Source organism: Camelus ferus, chromosome 12 (genome assembly GCF_009834535.1).
Source record: "Camelus ferus isolate YT-003-E chromosome 12, BCGSAC_Cfer_1.0, whole genome shotgun sequence".
Lineage (NCBI taxonomy): Eukaryota > Metazoa > Chordata > Mammalia > Artiodactyla > Camelidae > Camelus > Camelus ferus.
This window is the reverse complement of record NC_045707.1, coordinates 51,956,640-51,971,937: the sequence shown is the minus strand read 5'-3', so window position 1 is coordinate 51,971,937 and position 15,298 is coordinate 51,956,640. Positions and strand designations below refer to the sequence as shown.

At 33.2% G+C, this 15,298-nt stretch overlaps 1 long non-coding RNA gene across 1 annotated transcript in view; it reads right to left on the bottom strand.

Moving 5' to 3' along the window:
- LOC116667745 overlaps window positions 1–14,591 on the bottom strand; it is a 313,588-nt gene extending 298,997 nt beyond the window's left edge. Inside the window, exon 1 of the long non-coding RNA XR_004324767.1 lies at window positions 14,314–14,591. This is a non-coding gene — a long non-coding RNA (uncharacterized LOC116667745). The remainder of the gene's footprint in view (window positions 1–14,313) is intronic.
- Window positions 14,592–15,298: the final 707 nt, after the last annotated feature.

Genomic DNA, 15,298 nt, shown 5'->3' with positions numbered 1-15,298 from the left:
ATTTACCACAAAGTGAATTTCAAGGCATTTTAATATGTTATTTTAACACTAATGGAATAATTTCTAAAATGCTATTAAACTAAAATATATTATTATGTATTAACTATTAATCTTTCAACGATATGTTCATTTGCATGAAACTTCACAACTGCAAAGTGATGTGGAAGAAGATTACAAAATAGATACGATATTCTTATTTTAAGAAGGAATTAAGAAATAAAAAACAAATACATGAAAATCAAATTATTTAAAAATATTAGAACTTGACTTTTTAATTCTTTAAATATTGAGTGCTTTAGACAACTTTGGCAAGATTAATTCCTATTCTGGTAGTGTTGCAATAAAATTCTGTGTTTATAGAATCATGATAATTATTTTTCATATATGTAAATTATTAACAAGATATTAAAATCCTAAAATAGAGATTTTTCTTCACTAAATTTATCTGTAATAATCAACAAAGATTTTAAAAGTCTTTAAAGTACTGCTTTTAGTTACTAGAATGGATGTTAGATAATATTATATGTCATCTTAAATAGATCTATTATTCTTCTACATTCAAAATAAATGTTTTAGATTTGGGAAAATGACTAAAGCCTGAACAATGTAAGTATAACAAAAGAATGAGTTTCAAAAAAAGTAAGAAAAACTAAAAGATGAGAACAAGAGAAAAATGACAGATTAACTACCCTATGAAATAACTGCATTAGAGTAGATTATTAAATATTTTCCATGAAACATGAAAACTAACAGTCAATTCCATCTACGGACATTAATACAAATCAAAATTCTACTATCTCAAGGAAGAAATGTTAAGACAATGAAAGAGGTGCAATTTATCTGGTAAGGTTTAGAAAGAGTTGAAATGATAAATAAATCAAAGGGGATATGCAGAATAGAAAATGGGTAAAAATAAACAAAGTTTGTAAAAAGAGAGTTAAAAAGGATTATTGAAAAATAATAGATATAAAAGATTAATAAAGAGAAAATCAAAAAGAATATTGAGAATAGAAAATAAGCAAAAGAAATGTAAATTTTTGAAGGCTTAACAAGGATTAGAGAGAAAAGAGTAGATATGAAGACATAAAGAGAGCCAATATTTGTGTAAGTGGATATCCATTGAAAAAAAATAGAAACAATGACAAAGCTAATATATAATGCAAAAGAGGGCTTGAAAGTGCATATTGAAAAGAGGATATTATATCCCAGGAAATCATCCCAAATTGTCAACACAAAAGTGTACCCTATGAAAATTACCTGACATCAAACATGAAATCCTATAAAAATGGGGCTATAGAAAATTAGGCAAAAAAAAAAAAATCCTTATATTTAGATTAAGAGGAAAAAAATGGCTAATCTCAGAATTCTTCTGAAAAGTCTTCACTGTGAAAACAAAATGTAAAAATAAAAATATTCAAGGAAAGGAACTATGATTCAAGGAGTTGTATATACAGAGTCAAATAATCTTTCAAGAACAAAAGCAACATATTTTGAATATACAAGAAATATTTCTATGAACAGTTTTTGATCCAAGTTCTAATCAGTCAATCAAAAGTCTATTAGAAAAACCTCTGGGGATTTAAGTAATGTAGAGGTATTTTACACATTCATCCATAGATATAAGATTAAAACAAATGTGAGATTTGGGGTTAAGAACAGAATGTATGTGTTGTGTGCCTTAATGCAGAAATGACATACACAACATCACTGGAGAAAAGAGTGTAAAGAAGCAGGAAGTATGCTCATTCCTCACCTTTCTGATAACAGTTTGCACCAAAATCATTACACTTAAATTGGCTAAACTAAATTTTTAAAAGAGAAAGATTTTCATACTAGATTTTAAAAGTATCCTAATTCTCTGCTGTATAGGAGATATAAATGTGAAACAAAGTAATTCGTAAAGATTTTTTCTAATGTGCAGAGACATAGGCAATTCAAACATAAAGAAGCAGAGTCCACTATATCAGTAACAAACGAGGGTGAATTCAGCAACAAATCAGGGCTCTTTACAACATTAAAGGGTACAAGTAACACTGTGGATAAAATAGTTAAGAACATCTACATATCAAACAAATGCTTCAAAATGCAAAAAGGATTCTATAGGGAATACAGGGAGAAAAAGAAACACATTAATAGAGAATATTTAAATTCACCTCTCTGGATTCTTAACATATCAAGGGAGCACAGAATACTTAAAGATATAAATCATATATCACTTTAATAAATGGAGCTGAGTCTCAAAGACATCATCACTGGCTTCAGAGACAAGGGTCTTTCTGAGCATCCTGTATTGTGATACTATCCTGCCTCTTGAAGAGGAGATGAAAAATCTGATTAAAAAGAGAAAGAAGAAAATGAGAGTTGTTACAGGTTTAAGGGGAAAAAAAAAACTATTGAAATAATTTTCTGAGAGAGCAATATATTGCAGTAATGAGGAGGTTAGTGTGATTGGCAATAGTGCTAAGAGCCTACTTCAAGTCAATTAGAATGACACAGGGGTACTTGATGGTTCCCAGAATCTAAGAGCAGTGAGTGAATTCAGCCAGGACCCAGAAAAGCTCTTCAGATGATCACTATGTCTTCCTTCCAGCTCTGTGACCACTGGGTGTTTCATCTCCACTTCCCTGTGCTTCAGTCTACCATACTGCTCTCTGCAGACTGCCTTGTTCTGTCCCATTTGCACACAGCCACCCAATGGCTGCCAAATTCCTGCTGTGCTTGACTACTCAGTTTGGGCACCAAATTATGATTGATCAGAATTTCTATAACCCTACTCTAGATTTTAGGAGAAGAGAAACTATTATTGTAGTAAACTACACAAGGTCATAATTATCCCATGTTAATTTGGTGAGATGCAGGGCAAGATCTGTTAAAAAGAAAAGATGGCTGTGTTGAGGAACCTCAAAATTCTACTCTAAGTGTCAGTCCTGTTTTGCACATGTGGTAATTTAAGTTATTTACTCAGTGCAATTTAAAAATTTATACTCAAAGTTTTCTTGATATAACCATGCCTTCAATGTCATCACAATAGTTTTTATTTAAATGATGCCTGCAGTGTAAAAGCTATTAGAAAATGTCTTTTTACCCAAAAAAGTTCATTACATTTTTTATCCATGGATATATAAGGGTCATCAAGAAAATAATCCCACAGAAATAGTGCTTTCTGGGTAGTGGGCATGTGCATGTATCAGAATGAGATAGTTTGTGTGGCTTCTTAGGATGGTGTGTGACAACCTTTCTAGATTGTTTCTGAGAATCAGCAACTGAGTTAAATTGAGACAGAGTGGGTACGGGGGATGTTCCACCAGATTTCAAGCATAATGTTAACTTTGTAATTTTATAATTTTAGTCAATGTTTTTTTTCTAAAATATAAAGCACAATAAAATTACTATTTCAGTTCAAAAAGACAAATTCCAAAGCCAAATAAAGAAATTCTTTACTTATCTCTGCTACTAATTCTCTATATTTCTATAACTGACAGAATATGGTACTTACTTTAGAAAAGCAGTTCAAATTGTAATAGGTGGTAAAACTGAACAATATAATTTATAGAATTAAAATAAAAATATTTCATGTTAATAAATTAAAAGATACCAGACATTTATTTTTATTTATTGGAAAACTGCTTTAGTATGAGATCCATTTCCAAAATAATTTCAACTGAACCAAAATTGGGCCATGTTAGTAGCAGAAAGAGACTAGGTTGGTTTTATAGCATCCATGAGACTAATGATGGTAGACAAAACATTGAATTAGATCCAAAATCTGTGTTTCTGGTGCAATCATAATCATAGTCCAAAAGCTTACAAAACAGAAAAATATTTATATTCTCTTAACTGATAGAGGCACTATTTTTCTTTATATTTTCTGGAATAAATATTTATAGTGTTTTTTTACAAACAGAAATTTCTATTGGAAACTGAACACTAAATTACAAGGTCAGAATAAAAGGAAAAAAGTCATGATGAGAGTTCTATTAGTCTTATATGGAACTGAAGGTATAGCAATGGATGAAACCACCCAGTCTGAGCAAATATAAGATAAAAATTGAAAGGAAGGCAAGCAATAAAACTTAGAGAAGTGCATACTTAACAGATGAACAAAAGAAAAGTATCTTGGAAAGAATGTGCATTTTGCACACTTAAACTAATAGAAAGTGTTGCAGTAAACCATATTTTTGGTTTTCTGATTCACTGTGTTTAGCAGAAATAAAATCGATTTAAAAGTCAAATGAATTTTGCTTCATATCCAAGTTACCTATTTCAAAATAAAAAATTATGAATAAAGACAGGGTCCTATGTCAATTAATCACAAATAAGTGAAGGAGAAAGATCATCATGAAGTCTAAGTCCTTCTAGAAAGGTTTGCAAGCTGCCTGGGACATTGGTAAATTTAGAAGATGACAGGAGCCTTAGAGATATCACGGCTAACCCATAGGTGGCCTCAGTCATCCATATGATTTGGAAATTGTTACCTAAACTGTTTTTATTCAATCAGCAAACTCTGAATATTGAATCTTAAACAATTCTCACATAGTAATTCATGGTAGTAGTTAAGATTAAGCATTAAAAAATTCTAGAAATAGAAAAAAGTTCATTTTAAATGGAAAATCTGTTTCAAACAAAAGAGTTCAATGAATCTAATTATCTGTACATTTTACATTTCTATAATAGTTTATTTAATCAGAAAAAATTAAACCTTTTACAAGAGCTTTTTTTTCCTATCCAAAACAAGAATCCAGCAGGCAAAATAATAAAATTTACTAGTCTGTGTATTTGTATTTGTATATTGTTATTTTGAGATGCATTTTATATATAAAGCAAGTAAATATAGGTTATTTATATTTAAAACAAGTAACCTAGGCCTACTTACCAGGTTAGAATATATCATTATGCATCACCTTAATATATTTCTACATACAAGCATTTTTTGATTAGTTAGCTTTGCTTCATTTATAGTTTTTCAAAAAGAAGTCCTGCAAACCTCAATATTAATTAATTGAAACATTAAGTTTCCAAGCACACATTTATGCTATAAATAGAGAATCCTAGAAAAAATAAAAAATCTTCACTCTTTTAGTGAATAATTATAAAAAGTATACTCAGAAATAATCCATATGTACATTGACTTGTTAACAGACAAACGGAATTTGGTATGTCCAAAGAATGAGATACTATTTGGCAACGAAAAGGCATTGCAACATGGATTGGCCTCAAAAACAATGTGCTAAGTGAAAGAAGCCAGACATACAAGACTACATACTGCCTGAGTCCATTTAAATGAAATGTCCAGAAAAAGCAAATATATAGAGACAGAAAGTAGATTAGAGTTTGCCTTGGGTTGGGGTGAGAAATGAGAGTGATTCTAAGTAGACACAAGATGTCTCCTTATGGTGATGAAAACGTTCTAAAACTGGATCGTGGTGATAGTTGCACAAACAGTAAACGTGCTAAAAGTAGTCGAACTAGACATGTAAAACTGATGGATTTTATGGTATATAAATTATGCCTCAATAAAGTTGTTTAAAAGGAGGGCTTATTATATAACCATATATGCTTTTCAAAGATCAAAATAAAAAGGAAAGTACCCTCTCCTCAAAAAAATAACCTCATAGGAAAACACAAATCTCTGTTTTGTTTGTATTAATTTGTAAAAGTACCAGATGTGATTCACAATAGTAGCTGCAAAATAATATGAAAGATTGTTTAAAGTTTTGGACTGGTTGATTATGCCCACCTACCACTGAAAATAGAGGGTGGTTACAAGTGCCAGCAATATACTACATGCAAAGTACTTACCTAATGATAATAATCTGACAAAACATTTAATTATAGTCTGTATATCCTTCCAAACCTCTAACAGCAGCTTCTCAGTAACTACTAGACTTTGTCATTCTTTAAACATTCTTACAAATTTTAAAACATTTTGAAGGACTGAGTCTATTTCAAATAAATCAACAGTTAAATATAGTGCAACAATCAAAACTTTCTACATGACTAGAAGTTTGATATTTATCCATTCAAGTTGTTAAAATTCCATCCAATCACAAAACCATTATGTTTTCCTCTTGCTTTTCTCATTTTATTGCAGCAAAAATTATCAAGTGCTTTTATAACTTAGAAGGAATTTCAGTGACCCACAGCAAAAGACTGAGGCTGCAGTAACAGTTTTGACATTGATAATGCTTTCGAAGCACAAATGTTTTGTTCTTTTGTTTGGTTTATAATTGTTGCTTCTCCTGGAAAAAGAAAATTGATCATTTTCTTGTCTGAGTTCTGACTCGTCTCCTATATTACAGAGTTTGAAAAGAGCTTAAGGTGACATTTCAACAGCAACCTCACAATAACTCGACTATTTTTATTTGTTTCTCTTACCAAAGACAGAAGTACTAGGTAAAGGGAATGACAAAGCATGTTTACATACTTATCTATGGTTCTTTATACTGCATCTGTGTAGTGGGGAAAAACACATAGGTGAATATACTTTAGAAAGATCCTTAAATGACAAATAATTACAGCATTTTGCCTCATGGATGTAGAAGGTAATTCTAGTGTATAGTGTGTAGTTGTAAAGTGTGTGTATACACATACATCTATGTTTATATCTATTCCTTTTAGTGACCAGACCTGCCATCCATGTCAGAGCATGAGTCCGAGCCTCAGTCTCTCCTTGTCTGTTCAGTATCTCTGTGTCTGTGTCTGTCTGTCTGTGCTTATCTGTCTATTCATCCATATCTCTCAGTGGTATGTTTCTGGCTGGCTGTCAGTTTGTCTATCCCTGTATATTGGTCTATCACCCCATCCCATTGCCAGTTCCTATCTGGCAATCTGTCTCCCAGTCTTTGCCAGCCTGTCCCTGTTTGCATATCTGTTGGGCTATATATATTGGTCTGCAGATACATGTCTGCCTATCCATGATTTTATCTGTTTATGTACACATATATGTAGATTAAGATTTTTCCTTTAGTGTAGATTTAGTCTATACTCTATGCTGTGGTCTATGTGGGTGTTTATCAAAGGTTTGAAGACAGCTGTAAGGGGTCAAAAAATGAAAACCAGACTTGAAGCTAGTAACAAATACAACTGTTCTCAGAGTCAAAGGAGAATACATAACTTAAACACTCCAGAGAATTATTTTGGGGTGTATAGCCAGTTCCCAGGATTATTCTCAAGATCTTGCCCACCCCTACTTCAACTGACAATCTAGATATAATCATTTTCTCTTCAATGCTAAACGTCATTTCTTCCTGTAAATTCTACCAATTATCCTAAAGATTTTCCTTTTCCTAGATCTTCACAAAGATAATCCAAAGGAGAAAAAAAAATCCCTGGTAGAACATTTTCTAACACTTCAGTCATTTCGTGAGGAGTAACGCTAAGTAAAAGAAGGGTGGAAGAGAGCTGCGAGATAATCCAGAGTTGGATTAATGCTCTAATTTCTGTGTATTTCAGGGCCCGGAGTAATTCCAAAATAACAGAACACCACAGTTGTGCCCCAATTTCAATGAAAACAGGCAAAGAAATTTTACTTTGGTTTTGGTCTACGTGTCCGGGAAACTATCAGAGCCTAAAATAACAGGGTTTATTACAATAATTTCCTAAACAATTACACTGTTTTATTAAGATTCATCATACACACAGGCATATACATTTAATTAGTAGAAATTATAATTAAAAGGTAGAACTATTAAGACTGATTATTTACACTGATCAATGTTGGCAGGTGATTGACAGCTTTACACTTTATGTTGATTGTATTTCCTTATTAGACATATAAACACCTGACAATATTATAAGGATTCTGCATGTAAATGAGATGATAGAAGAATAATTTATGAAGTAGGTCAACTGTACTTACATCACATGGGAGTGCTGGCCTATTTTTCTTTTCAAAGATGTTCTACCAATTCAAATTTGGCTAGAAAATATGATTCAGTTCTACACAAATACTGAAGGCGTATCAGATGTATTGATGAAATTAAAAAGGACAACCTAGAAATTCAAACAGTACACAACATATGCTTCTTAAAATTAAAACAGAAGTGCCACCTGGCAAAGTGTTCACTCAGACAGGTTCTTGTTCAAACACATTCAAATCTACTACCTGTTGACACTGTTAAAATGACTAGATATAATAGAGTATTTATATCTAGTTGTCAGTTTTGTTTTTCATGGATTTCCTCATATAATATGAATTATTAAATTAAATATTAACATATTTACATGCAAAATTAAGTATGAAATTCCTATGAGGTTCAAACTTATACCATTTTGTTCATTTTGTTTTCTATGATAGAATTACTTTATCAATATTCTTCCACTGTATGATATTTTTAAGAAGAAAAAAAGTCCTAAAGAGATAGATCATATCCTCCATAAGACAAACAAATTACATATTAACTTAAAAAAATACCATACCTCCTTCATTTACATAAAAGTGTAGGATTAAAATAAGCACTGTACCATTTCCCCTTAATTTCACCTGAACTGCTACCTGATACGTACTTTTCGACATTTTCACAGCTGTTCCTACAGTAAACATAAAACTGCCATGATCTGAGAGCCATTACGGTAGAGTGGTTAAATGCCTGACTCTCGGCCAAAGAATCTATATTCAAACTTTCACAATTCATGTAAGTTATTTACACTGAAAAATCATGAGCAGTTACTTCATCTCTCTATACCCCAATTTCCATATCAGTAAAATGATTATAACAGCAGCAACTTGTACAGTTGCTGGCAGGATTAACATGAGAAAATGCATGTTAAGTGTTCAGAATAACTTTAGTCCACAGAATGTACTCAGCAAGTGCAAACTGCTATTATTATTATATATTTTTTTCAGATGCTGTTCTAACACTAAAATTTTAAAAGATCCTTTAAGAGGGCATGTAAAATAATCAAAACACATTAAATTGAGGTATTTGGAAGAATTTTAACAGAAGAAAATGGTCAAGTTCTATTTTTAGGTGAAAAGTCAGTGGTATTATCCATAAGGTAAGCTAATCTTGTGCAAGAACACAGAAGTGTAGGATTATCATTTGCCCAAACTGGGAAGGCTTTTAAAGACCTTTTATGTTCCAGAACAAGGGTTGGCAAACTATGTCTATGGACAAATATGGCCCTTAAGAATATCTGTTTATTTTTTGTTGCTGTTTTGTTTTGTTTTGCATTTTCTAAAGGATGAATGTGAAGAAAGAGAAGTGGAGGAAGAACATGTGACAGAAGACTCCTGGGGTCCACAAAGTCTAAAATGTTTACTAGGGCTGCTGTAACAAAGTGCCACGGACTGCATGGCTTATGGAACATTATTTTTTCCCTCACAATTCTGGGAGTTACAAGTTGAGACTGAGGTGTCAGGCGGGCTGGTTTCTTCAGGGGCCTCTCTCCTTGGCTTTTAGATGGCTGTCTTTCCCTAATGTCTTTACATGCTTCTCCCTTTGTACATATCTGTGTTCAAATAGCCTCTTCTTATAAGGACACCAGTCATACTGGATTAGGACTTACCCTCATGATCTCATTGTAACTAAGTATTTCTCTAAAAAGCCTGTCTCCAAATACAGTCACATTCTAAGGTACTAGGAGTTAGGGACTTCAGCAAATGAATTTTAGGGAGAGGCAATTCAGTTTCATGGGTTGGCCATTCATAGAAGAAAGCCTCTGTTCTAGAAGCCTGAGGAGGTTTTATCTGCCACAAGTACACCAGTACTTTCTTTGTGTCTCCTTTACTGTTTGTTTGTTGGTACACAACAGATGTAAGGAGAGACTCACTAAGCTTAAACATATCTATTTTCCTGTGAAGAACTTGCTGAGGGAAAAAACACCTCAATGGATTATGGCTAAGCTGTTTAAGGTTAGGTCCAAGGGGCAGAGCTTAGTAAAGAATATTTGTCTGGAGGAAACCATGGGTAGAAGAATAATGTAGGTGAGCACAAATCTGGGACCCTCAAAGGGGGTGTGGGAATTAAACTGAGTAACAGGAAACCCAGTATCATGGGTGGGCCTGGAGACAGTGATGTCATGAGAGAAACAATAATACTCTACTATTTTTAGCGTAGTTGGCCTTTGAATAACTTGGGGGCTAGGGGTACCAGCCCTCCAAGAAAATCTGCAGACAACTTATAGTCAACGTTCCAAATACATGGAGGACGGTTTCTCTATATGCTGAGTTCCACATCCTTCGATTCAACCAACCACGGATCATGTAGTACTGTAGCACTTATTATTGAAAACAATCTGCATATAAGTGGGTCTGTGCAGTTCAAACCTGTGTTGTTGAAGGGTCAACTGTACTTATATGAACAAGTCCCGGTAATACTATTCTACAATATTTTGATATTCACTCCACATCACCATATGAATATTATTATTACACCTCCACATACACTTGTACAAATTAGAAAACTGATTTGTAATTAGAATATAGAGTCCAATCTCCTTAAGTACTGGGCCAAAATATCCAAAGCTGGGAATCAAAAAACAGTAGATCAAGAACTTCAAGGATCTTTTGGAAAATGAAGTTAGATACCCAAATCTTCTGCTTATTGGTGAGTGGGCAAACTCATATTTCAAACAGGATTAGCACTGACAATAGACACTGACAAGGGGAAAAAAAAATGCCCTTTCATCAGGTACTTGCTTTTGTGCCCACATTTTGATCTTGTTAGAATGTGCTAGATACTTTCCTGTGACCCACTTTCAAAATAATTACTTGGTGGTTCCCTTTCATAAAGAGGACTTTTTTACAACTATATATTCCAATACAACGGTACATAGACCAAGTTGTGTTATGCTTAATTTCTCTCCCATATTACTCGTAACATTCAAGCAGGTTTTCTGTATATGCTTAAATCAATATGAAATATAGCTGAGAAATTCAGACTCAGGATATTTCAGCAGTCTTGTCACCTAAAGAAAGCAGCTTCTGGCTTGGATTTGCATACTATTTTTGTAAAGATTCAAACTCACAGTTAAGGTCAACATCTGGTTGGATTTAACATTCGCATTTGACAGTTTCATTCTCATTCAAAAAATGTTTAGCATTTTTTCAAAGCAAAAGCTGTCTTTTATTTTAATAAAAGTTTCCATATATTTGTTTTGTTACTTGAGGGGTGGATTTGTATGCTTGAACTACTCCATGCAGTTGGAATTTGAGGCCATCTCCCTATACAAGTCACTGTAGCAAAATGAAATGCAAATGAAAGGGGCAATAAGCACATTATAATGAGCAAGAGGAATTACTGTTTTTTCTTCTATTTCCATTTCCTTTGGGAGAAGGAAAAAGTGGGAACATGAGGTATAGTTCTATCTGCTTTCCCTGGTAAGTTATAGTTGATAATTTAGCTATTTGAAATCCATGGGAAATATGCCAACTAATTTCTCAAACTAATCTTAAATTGCAAGTTTATCTATGCACGGGTAATGCTTTAGAACTTCTATAGAGTATTTTAGTGCTAAGCAATAACTACATACGCAATACATAATTTTTATTACTAAAACTGTTAAACAAATGGATCTATGATCTTACACATGTACGCACACTGACACACATACATTGTTGAAGAAAGAGTAAGGGTGACTTGAAATGGAACATTCTGTATATGAAACTATGGTAAAATGTGTTCAAAATAGGTACTGTTTATTGAGCATATTATGCACACAAACTATATGTTTGTTACTTAATATGTATGCTCTCTACTATCCACAAGGATCTGAAAAGTAGACACTGTTAAGGCCATTATAGCACTGATGGGATAGAGGTATAGAGGAGATAATGAGCCTACACACACTTACTTAACAGGTTTAAACCAGTTTGTCTTACTCCCAATCCAATGCTCTGTCTATAATGGCAGTTAGACATCTGAAACAGAGTTAAGGGAGAATTTGAAAATAACTAGATGATTAGTCTGGGATCCTCAGTAAAGTTGAATGCAATTTATTGACTGCATATAGGACTTTTTGTGCCTTACATGCACGTAAGTAACCACTAAAGAGTAAGCCTTAATTGTCTTCCTCTGTGGGCACCAATTAGGAATCTTGAAATATTAATAAACTGGCTGATTTGGGAGAAATATCATTATGTATTTTCTTCCTACATATTGTTTTTAAGCATCAAACATATCATGGGCACTCAATAAATATTAAATATTTAACAGCAACCAATAAAATGAAATTATAGTAATATATTTTGCAATGAACTCACCATAAGATGAAGTAAAGCACATTTTAGCACCTGACTTGAAAGCTGAGTAGATTTAGATAGCAGGGTAAGTGAATGCACCCTTCAAGGAGGCAAGAGACACTAACATGATTGTGGTAGAAAAAGTTAATAGGAGGTTACGGCAATAAAAATTTTTATTACAATTTGACAAGTGAAACTGCACCTCCTGATTTTCATATTTGTTATATTCATCTAAAACCAAAATGTAAATTAAAGGATTGATTTGTAAGCTACTGTCAATTCTTCCCCATACCTAAACATGAAGTGAATTGTTTCGTTATCTATTGGTATTATCTTATTCTGAAAGAAAATAAAATATGTTCCCTGAAGTTATTCCTTTTTTCTTTTTTACTACTTGTGCCCTTTTTTGTACATAGGTTGAGACTTTCAGAAGAGCCAGTTGTGATAATAATTTAAAAAAAAAGGATGAAAGATGTTAAATCACTTTATCCTTTGGCATTCATAAGTCACTGGACTGTAAAACTCTGACTCTCAGGAGTGAATACAGTTTCAGAGAGCACATTTCTGTAGATTTAAATTAGAGCTACAAGTTATTGGGGAGAAAGGCTGTGAGTAAGCTGACTTTTGTTGTTGTTGTTAAGTGAGTGGAGGGAAAATGTTCTATGAAGGAGAGAAAAAGCATGTAAAATGGAGGAATCCATAGGGAAACCTTGATTTTAAACTCCTGCTCCTCAGTTCTTGTAAGATTCATGAAAAAAGAAGCACTTAAAAGTACTCTTTGAGGACTCTATTCTCCTTCCTCTCTTCCATTTTTTTGCCTTTTACAATCCCTCTGAGGATAAGAGAGAATGCACTTTAAGTTACTGTTTGGGTACTCAGTCTTTCTTCTCCGTCTCCTTTATTCTTCTAATAGTCTCTCAAATACTCTAAAGAAATTAGAACACATTTCACAAGTGCTCTTGTGAAGCTCAGCCACCATTTCCTCTCCTGAGCCTGTGATTAACCCATTAATGGTTCCACAAGTCTGTGTTCCAGGCCAAATACAGCAGCAGGTACACCACACTCCAGGTCACACGTCCTGGCTACTCCACCTATCCTCACAGCCATTTTTGACATGGAAAAATACTAGTACCGCAGTAGGTTTCACTGAGTCTCTTTACACAATAATAAAACACTGAGAAGCATCTGAAGCCCCCATATCCCATTCTAAAATATTTCTTCAGTTTTCCTAAGCTCACTGTGACTAGCAATGTGCTTGGTTTCTGTCTCACACCCCTACTCACTCTGACAAGAACATCCCCTTAGAAACACATCTTTAACTTTTGGGAAATACACACAGAAGTCACCCCTTCCTGTTCTAATATATCATAGGTATAATAAGCTAAATTCCAGTTTAGGATAAGGCTTTCTCTATTTGTGTTGGTTCAGTTAGCATTCAGAAGTTTATCAGCTTTTAACATTTTACTTTGCTAAATAGTTTCGTGTAGTTCTATAGATGTAGGGAGGGTTTCATGTCACAGAACAAAGTTGAATAGTACATCTTTATAGTATGCACATTTAACTAAAACTGTAGCCACTTATTTTAGTAAGATTATTCCGAACTCAAAAATAAAGAGCTGCCAGGCTCCTACTGGAGTTTCTTTAAATACTTTTGTCATTCATACATTCACATATCATAAACATCAATGACACCAAAATTAATAACAGCATTTGAGACAAAGTTTTGTATTTGGGAATATATGGAGAAAATATCATGATTATGTAAAAAGATTAAAACATATATAAGGTTAAGTGAGTTTTCAAAATCTGTTTTTCCCTTCAGTATACATTGCAGCTACAAAAGAAAATCCTCAAGAGAATGAATATGAACTTATGATAATGCAGCCTGCAGCACGGTTTTGTTTTGGTTTTGCCTGTTTTTGCTGATAATGCAGTTCAAACTATACCCTACTAATCTTCAGTGAAGGCATCAGATTGTTCACCTATAAACATTGCAGCAATAAGGTGTCATTCTTCAGTCAATACCAACTACTTAACATCTTTCTCTTTTTTTACAGGTTTGGATCCCCAGCTCATTAGATCATTACCTGATAAATAGAAGAGGGTAATGAATTGAGAAAATGACTACGTACCTTCAGAGAAAACCTGCCCGATAACAATAATCCATTAGAAAACTGGCAATATCTTCTGATCTATTGCCCGCAAAGCTCTGACTTGATGGAGAGTTTCATTCCCTGGGCTCAGTTCTCCAGAAGAAAATCAGCACAATTTAAATATTTCTTGGAATGTGACAGCTCTCTAGATCCCCGGTTGCATTCTGTTCCCCAGGGACAGCAATCTGGTGTTCCTGTGTGCATAGAGCAGTGAAGATGAATTGAATATGCTTGAGATAAATTAGGAATGGCTAAGTTAAAATTGTCTCTGCTCCAGACTCTCTCATCTGCAGTCTGTAAGCCTGTTTTTCTGTGAAAAAGCTAGATGGCAGGCTGCCTCAGTAAGTTCTTCTTAAGCGACACAGAGCATTTTCAATGAAGAAAAATTCTCCCATTATCTAAGCTAATGTGACTGCTGCTATATCTAGTTTTTAAAGTGTCTACTGGCATGAAACTCATTTTCACCATTGCTTTCTTTCAAACTACAGTCTAGAATCCATACTATCATGCTATATACATTTCTATCTGAGAGAAACATTTTAAAGTTTTCAGCTGACATGTTAAATCACATTCCTTTTGCAGTTTTAATGACCATTTATGTACAGGAAATTTTCTGTTTAGGTCCTAAAGCCATTTTATTGCATTTTATAATATGTAGAAGGTTTTGTTTTAAACTGCAGTATTTCTATATAAATAACTTTTTATTAACAATCACTTATTATAATGCAGTTCCATTAGAAGTATATATTTTTAAAACATTAGTTAAAATGCAGAAGTTATATAAAAATAAAAAAGGGAGTGTAGATTCCAAATATGTGATCACAAACATAAACACTGTCTCTTTGAATAGCCTCCTAAAGAAAATAAGATGTTTCCAATAAAACCAAGCTTCATAAATTATTCCCTTCTAAATAAAAACAAGTCATTTTTAATTCTATTTCAGTTGAATGATATGTTGTGATAT